This window comes from Anabrus simplex, chromosome 7 (genome assembly GCF_040414725.1).
Source record: "Anabrus simplex isolate iqAnaSimp1 chromosome 7, ASM4041472v1, whole genome shotgun sequence".
Classification (NCBI taxonomy): domain Eukaryota; kingdom Metazoa; phylum Arthropoda; class Insecta; order Orthoptera; family Tettigoniidae; genus Anabrus; species Anabrus simplex.
Window position 1 is genome coordinate 346,148,822 of NC_090271.1, and position 8,174 is coordinate 346,156,995.

Here is an 8,174-nt window from a genome sequence, read left to right on the forward strand (position 1 = left end):
TTACCTAGTCTTCTCTTAAATAATTTCAAAGTCTGGAAATTTATCAAATACCTCCACCCCCATTCAATTATTCAATTCAATTCAATTCCTTGATTCCTCTTCAGTAAACTCCACTCAGTCTACTAATGTCATTTGAAAACAGCTCAAAACATTTCAGATTTTAGTCTCCTTACATCTAAGTTTTTCCAGCCCAATGTTTGCAACTTTTGTTGGAAATCACAGAGAACAAATCGTGTTGCTTCCCTTTGTTCGTTTCCAGTGCTTATAAAAAGTTATCTTGATGAGGGGTTCTTACCAGTGACGTGCATACCCTCTCCTTTACATCCCAACTACAACCCCTGTAACCTTCATTTGCAATCCTGTGCGAGATTACCCCAATGAAGATCTTTCCTTATATTAACACCTCGTTACTAGTGATGGCTACTGAGTGTGATTGGAAGCAGTGTATAAATTGATTCATCTGTCTTGAGTGAATAAAATCCCAGCAGTGGCAGGCTCGCGGCACACGATTGAGCTGACCTCGGCAGTGCTGAGTGGTGCACTCGTGCATCAGTGACACACACACACACACTGAACATTGGCAGGGAGCCGACACATACAGAACCTTGGCTCGCTGAAAGAATTTTATGCTAAAATGGACTCTTGCTCTCAGCTCATTTAAAAATAATACCCACTTGCATTTGCTGTCCTCTTCTTTCAGGGAGGTTTAAAATAATAGTTTTATTTGTGTGTGGTGGTCAAAAAGATAATAAAAACATAATTCCAAAGTAGCTATGAGGTATTTAAGACTTTTATTTTGAATCTTAGTATAACAACATAGTTGACATTAGACAATTAACTCAAGTCAGCCTATGAGTCATGATCACTCAGAATTGTTTGTTTTAGATTGGAAAGAATCTCTCAGTTCACCGGTGTGCATGGTCACTGATGCAATAACTCAACTAAAAAAAGACTAAGAGTGTGCAGTAAAATTTCCATGTTATTTGAAATAGTTTAAGAAAAAGTAAGCAAACAGTTGAGAGGGAATCTGTTACGTGGGCAACTGCTAGGGATGGGAATTTCTCTCGCTCAAGAGACAAATGGCAGCATCTTGAGAGAAAGTGAATAGTACTGCATTCTCTTGAGCACATTCGCAAATTACAGCGAAATGCTTATTTACAGAAAGGAATGACATAGAACAAAACTTAGTTTAGATCTTAAAAATCCCACAATAAAACTCGAATCTGTTATTTAATTCCTGGCCGTGGAATATCGAAAGATTATTTTAAGGACGTAATATTTTTTTAATGTAGTATGTCTTGTACATACGTAACGGGAATTGTTTAGTATGTTTCTGGCTCGGAAGTCACAGTCAAATGTCCCCTCCACACTCGTTCAAAGAGACTTACACTGTTCCCCTGTTTATTGAAGATAATTATCTATAGAGTGGCTAACATTGAATATTAGCTTGAAGAATCAGGCATGCTGTTAGTGATTATGTGACGACTGGAGTTAAACTTGCTAATGATGTCATTCTTATAATGAGTAAAATAAACTTACACTTCTTAAACACTTTGTCTTGAAAATTTGAAAGAAATTGCTTGTTTTACATAAAAACTAAAGCACTTCCAGCATGACTTGACACTGAGCACAGTGTTTATTGCACTCATTTAATAATAATTACAACAAATTTGTTTTCCATTGAATAAACTTGTCTGTTGCTCTTCCCTGTAAGTAGCCTATGAATGTATCTAGTCTTTCTTACAAACTTTGTGCATACGATTATAACTATGTAGCTGGGGGAGGGAGAAACACAAATATTTGTCAACTTTACACTTTCATGTAACAGTGTATTCGCAAAAACTATTGCAGTTTATCTTCTGGGACATTTGTGAAATCCCAGGCCCATCATTTCCTCTTGGTACTGTGTTGCATTCTTTCCATCTCAATGATTAGACTGAATTTGTTTACTTGTAATAAAACTGAATGTAGATTTGAGTTCATATATTGATTTTAATTGGTTTCTTGCCTGTATGTGCTTTAGAATCTGAAAAGAGCATACAAAAATGTAGTTGCAAAATGAATTCCCAGCGAATCGCAAAATACATTTCAAAATATTGTATGTTGACTTGATAAATGGTGAAATTCCTCATTTCCCTTCATGCGACTTGAGTTACAGCTTGTAGTTCATGAAATTGACTGCTGTTTTCATATATAAATAAATTTTAATTTTTGAATGAAGGAAATGACAAAATTAGGACACTTTAAAAGGCTGCAATCTCGGTGTTGAAGAGAGAACGTTTTCTACACCAAACTGACATTAACTCTAGCTTTGGTGAAGTAGTTAAAACTGTGATAAAAAGGAATGTCATAAAAGTAGGACTATAATATATGGTTAAGAGAGGCGTTGACAAATTTTTTAAAAGCGATTATGACCCACGGAAAATAAAGATTTATGGGAGAGGTTTAAAGCAATTGTTTAGGAGTGTGATAATAGTGGTAAGGACGCATTAAAACAGGGAAAGGAAGTGCAGATTAGAAAGAAATGGGAGTAAGGAAAGATTGAAGGAGCTTGCTAGAGAAGCTAAGGATAACATAACTAGCAGCCATATGAATAGATACAGGTTCCAAGAATCATTAATGAACAAGGGGATTGTATATGCAAGGACTTCTGCCTCAGTATGTATTGGTAGTTGGATATAAGAATAATGTCCTGGTAGAGGAGTTAATGCTGGCAAATTACTGAAATTGACCTACGATAATAGACCTTTACAAAAAGATACAAAGGTAGAAAGCTAGAAAAGCAGCTGGGATTGGTAAGATTTGTGGTTTATGTTAAAGGCTATGGGCTGGGATATAGTGCCTTATCTGAAATACTTATTAGATTACTGCTTGCATGATGGAGTGATACCAAATGAATGGAGAGTTGCAATAGTTGTCCCAGTGTACAAGGGGAAAGGTAATTACAGGCCAGTCAGCTTGACGAGTTTATAAGCTGTGGGAAAGCATTCTTTCTGATTATATTAGACAAATTGGCAAAATCAGTAACTGGTTTGATAGAAGCCAGTTCAGATTTAGGAAAGGTTATTCCAGTAAGGCTCAACTTGTAGCATTTCGGCAAGATATTTTAGATTCAGGGGATCAAATGGACAATTTTGCTATTGACCTGTCTAAAGGTTTCGATAGGAAAGATCATGGGAGGTCACTGAGGACCTGACGAGTGGTTAAATGGTTGGCTAAATTTCTAGAAAACAGAACTTAGAGTAGGTGAAGTGTTATCCGATCTTATGATAATTAACAGGTGGGGGGAGGGGGATTCCCATAAGGCAGTATTATTATAGTATGAATAACGAACAGGAATCACAGATAAGGCTATACTGTCTAGAGTAGCGAGTAGTAAGCTCCCTCTGTGGATCAGGGGTAGTGTCGGCCTCCGGATGCCGAGATAGCGGGTTCAAACCCAGCACAGGTGGTTGGCCACGTCGTACGATGTCAGCATGTAAAAGATCTCTGGTGACACATTTGGTGTTTACCGAACAAAATTCATTAAAATCTCAGCCATAGACGACTCTGTCTGCCATCTAGTGGGCCTAGAGTAAAACGGAAAGTCAAAATTGGCGAGCAGACAGCCAGATGGCGTGACGGTAGCTGAGGCCGTGTTGTATGAGCGACTGCAGGGGTGCCTAGACAATGTTGCGCGATGGTAAATGGGATGAAAGGTCAGGTTGTAAATTTCACCTCTTGTTTTAATTGCTGGGTTGATGAAGTACCTAGGTGTCTGGGCTATGAGGGTATTTTGGGGTTTTTAAGGATAAGTCTCTGGTGATAGTATGGACCCACACCAGATTATTTGATACAAGAACTGAAGAAGATCCAAAGGAAAGCAGCACAATTTTTTTGTGGGCGATGTTGCAAACTTTGGGCTTGGGAATAAGGAGACAAGATGGCGGAGCTTTTAGAGTAAGGGATTGGAATAACTTATCAAGGGAAATGATTGATAAATTTCAAAGTTCTTTAAAAAGGTTTAAGAAAAGGCTGCCACCAGTTGTAGTTTGACTCTATATATTCCTACATTGTTCTCTGATCTATGCAAAATGCTAATTCAATGCTTTATTTTAAATATTTCTTTTGCAGGTTTGTTCCATTCTTAGCTAGGAGGGCAAAGTTCCGGCTGGCTTTGACGGACCAGGCCGGCTGTTGGCTGGAAACATTCCTGGCGGTCGGAACAACAGAGACCTCCACATGTGAATGAACAAATTTCCATTGTAATCCTCCTATCGGTTGCCATGCAAAAGACTTGATACATAAATATCAGTGGCAATTAATAGGTGAAATAAGTGTAATATTAATAATGGAATACGCTGTACGTACGTCTATTATGGAGTCCTGGAAATATACTATATTGTTCGAATTACTGCACTGCACTGCCCTGACCCAGAGCAACTGTAGCTGTCGAAGATTGGTATTTTTACAAGACTCTGTCAAGATTCTTCGTATAAGAAAACTTGTGAACACACTGTGCTAAGTTATATACTGTAATTCAGAAATGTGTTCCAAAATTTAAGTTTCTCAAGTTCCAAAATTACAAAAAAATTAAAAGTCCCATCTTCAATAATTGTAAAGAGGCTGTAGCCATGTATGGCAGCTTATGTTCAAAGTGTACAATTACAAAATGTGAGAATTATTGTAATACCTTGCAAATTGCACATTTGGAACATATTTCTGTCTTGTCTGAATTGTCTTAAAAATAAATATGCTCATGGTCCAAACTATTAGCTTATGTATCATATCAAAGATAAGTTGTTTATTATTATTATTATTATTCTAATAACTAAAAGTTAGTCAATCTGTTTTGTTTAGATGTACAAATAGCGTATTGCTGTGGTGGCTGTACATTTTTATTAAAAGTTCTATAAATTGTTTAATGAAATTAATACGCTCTGAATTAGAAATGTTGTGCATGGGTGTTTAAATAAGAGTTTACCCAGCAAAATCGAGCACTGTATTATACTTGCTTGCTTTATCTTTTTGTGTGCACAGGAACACACAAAGATTGTACAGGATAAAACATACAGAAATAAAGTTAGTAGGATATATACCATATTTGTTACAGATATTTGTGAAATGTATTACTTATTCAGATACCACTGGTCCTTACAATTATTCCAGAATTTTTTTATATTTTCCATGTGATAGTCAAATGGCTGTCCTGTTTCACTTGATTGTTTTTATGTTCAATCTTTCTATTCTAGTGCTTGCAAATTTGTGTGCAATTTTGTACATGAACAATACATTGAATCCGTTGTTAAAAATACAATAAATTGTGTTGGCCACTTTCAGTTCAAGTGATTTGAATAATTTATATGGTCAGTTGGGGTGTGGTGGCTTTTCCTTCATAAATTAGTCATATTTATCTATGTATAAATCCTTGTCTAAAAATGTATTCTAAAATTTTCATAAAACTGATACAAATTCGAGTCAGTCTTATTCAGAGAAAGAATTACTTGTAACGCTGCTTTGAGTTTGAATTTTGGCCAAGAAGAAAAATTAAGATCTACAGTAAATATTCCCATGTTCCTGTGGCCTTTTTAAATTTAATGAGACATTCTTCAGATGAATTTAATAATAATAATAATAATAATAATAATAATAATAATGGCTTTACATCCCACTAATTACTTTTAGTTTTCAGACATGCTGAGGTGCCATAATTTATTCCAGCAGGAGTTCTTTTACGTGTCAATAAATCTACGAACACAAGGGTGACGTATTTGGAGTACCTTCAAATACCACCAATCTGAAACCAGGATCGAACCTGCCGAGTTGGGGGTCAGGAGGCCAGCGCTTCAACCATTTGAGCCAATGAGCCTGGCCGTATGAATTTATATTAATGTGTATTACATAGAAAATTGACTATTCCAGTGCAATAAGCTGCATGAACAGCATGAAAAAGCCAGGTACGCAATGTCGATAAAGAAAATTCTTGAAGCATTCAATCTTTGACTATGTTTAGTTTCTCTATATCTGACTTACATCAGTCATAGTGGTGTTGGTGGTAAAGGGTCCAAGTTTCACAACCATACAGCAATGTTGTGATGGTACACCATGGTCAGGTGTGATAGTCATCCAAATGCTGCATGGGCAACACCAGTTCTCTTGGCAACAATATAAGAAACTACAGTATCAAAAAGAAAAGTCATTATGTGGAAGAAAACGGGCTGAGGCTGTAGATTTGTGTGTTGCACATGGTAGTAGTTACTACTGACATTTATTAAAGTTGTATAGAACACATTTAGATACCTTTAGTGAACATTAACCAAAACTCGAACAAAGAATATACGTAATTAATATCAAGAAGCTGAGGTGCGCGTTTGTACTTTGTATCTGTTATAGCTCAAAAGGAAACCTGCATGGTTAGCTGAAAATTTACAAGGGTGCCTGAAGGTCTCAGGTAAAATACATTAAAGCATTTTTGTTTTTCTTTTAAACTATATTTAGCATCAAGAATATAAAGCACTCTACAACTGAGAAGTAGGTTCTCAAGAGTTTAGTATCGTTGCCAAAACCACAGTTTCTCAGGATTAGGTTTGACGGGCGCCGAAGCAATAGCCTCCTCCTCAAAATATAGTGGAGGTATGTTGATGATGCATTTGTGGTCTCGACAGAAGGTCCTGAGGAACTTCATCTATTTCTAAACCACCTAAATCAGCAACATCCTTCAATAAAATTCACTATGGAGATGGAGTCGGACGGATGCCTTTCTTTCTTGGATGTTCTAGTAAGAAAGAAACCAGGCGGCTCCTTAGGACATATTGTCTATCGTAAGCCTACCCATAGAAATCGCTATCTTCATGCAGATTCTCACCACCATCCAGCACAGAAACAAGGCATTCTCACGATACTCGCCAAGAGGGCGAGACGAATTTGTGAGGCTTCACATATCCAGGTGGAGATGGACACGTTCAAAGTTGCGTTCAAGGGTAATGGTTACAGCGATTTGCAGATTCATAGAGCCCTGCATCCCAGAGAAACGACCAAGCGAAGCTCTCAGAAGGAAGAAGTGAAGGGAACTGCCTACTTGCCTTACATTCACAACACCACAGATCGAATTGCCAAGGTCCTCCACAAACACAATATAAAAACAGTGTTTGGCACCGCCACTAAAATTGCTCACAGTCTGAGTAAAACGAAGGACAAATTGTCCCCACTTTTACATCCTGGGGTGTACGAAATTTCCTGTACTTGCGGTAAGGTATACATCGGCCAAACATGCCGGTCCTTTGGTATCCGCATCAAAGAACACAAACGTAATATTCGTCTCAATCAACCAGACAAATCGGCAATAGCTGAGCACTCTCTATCGTCAGGTCATGTCATGTTCCAAGATGCTCAAGCTCTTACCCACACTAGACACTACAGGTCCAGGATTATACGGGAAGCTGTGGAAATGCGTAGAAATCCTAACAATTTCAACAGACACCGGCTATCAATTAATACCTGGTTGCCAGCCATTAAGAATTTACGTAGGTAGTTCCCTTCCCTGTCCCTTCGCTATTGCTATTTCGTCTTGGTGTTTCCTAAATTTGTACTTCCTCGTCGCCAGATGTTTCATTCCAGGCTTGTGTCTATGTCAAACACCTGTCAATGTAATGTTACGTACACATTTTATGTGAACCGCTTAGACTGTTTCGTTGTTCGGTCAGCTTCCGCTTTGATCGCTAGCGTTGTGCCACGTCCTGGGAGCCATCTGGTGGTGAATGAATGTACCATTTCCACTTCTGTTATAAAGTCTAAATTATAGAGTCATTGTTTAAGAAGCCTTTCTTGTGGACAGTCTAAATTTCTTCTGCGAAACGTTAAGAATTTAACCTAATTTTTCTTGCCACAGCATAGCCCAAAAGCCAATACAGTATCAGTTTTTAAGTGTATTAAGTATAACGTACAAAAGGAGTTGAGGCGTGCATGTTTTCAAAATTGGCACAATTGTGTTATTACCTCCAGGTCAAGAAGACTAGGACTACCTGTGGCTTACGGTATACCTCATGTTGTCATTGCACTGGAGAAAGTGAACACACAGATGCATGACTCGCCACATGTTCAACATTCTGATAGTCACCACATTAAAAATGTGCACACTTGCAGTACCGGTACTCCTTTACACAAGTGCTGTGTGTCTGTGCAGAAACTGCATCAAT

General features: G+C 37.7%; 1 protein-coding gene across 5 annotated transcripts in view; it reads left to right on the forward strand.

Moving 5' to 3' along the window:
• Positions 1-5,082, forward strand: part of Rab5 (RAS oncogene family member Rab5) — a 119,982-nt gene extending 114,900 nt beyond the window's left edge. For all 5 annotated transcript variants that reach the window (XM_067151847.2, XM_067151846.2, XM_067151844.2 and 2 more), the window contains exon 6: positions 4,114-5,082. The gene's annotated coding sequence lies outside the window, so the exon portion shown is untranslated. The remainder of the gene's footprint in view (positions 1-4,113) is intronic.
• Positions 5,083-8,174: the final 3,092 nt, after the last annotated feature.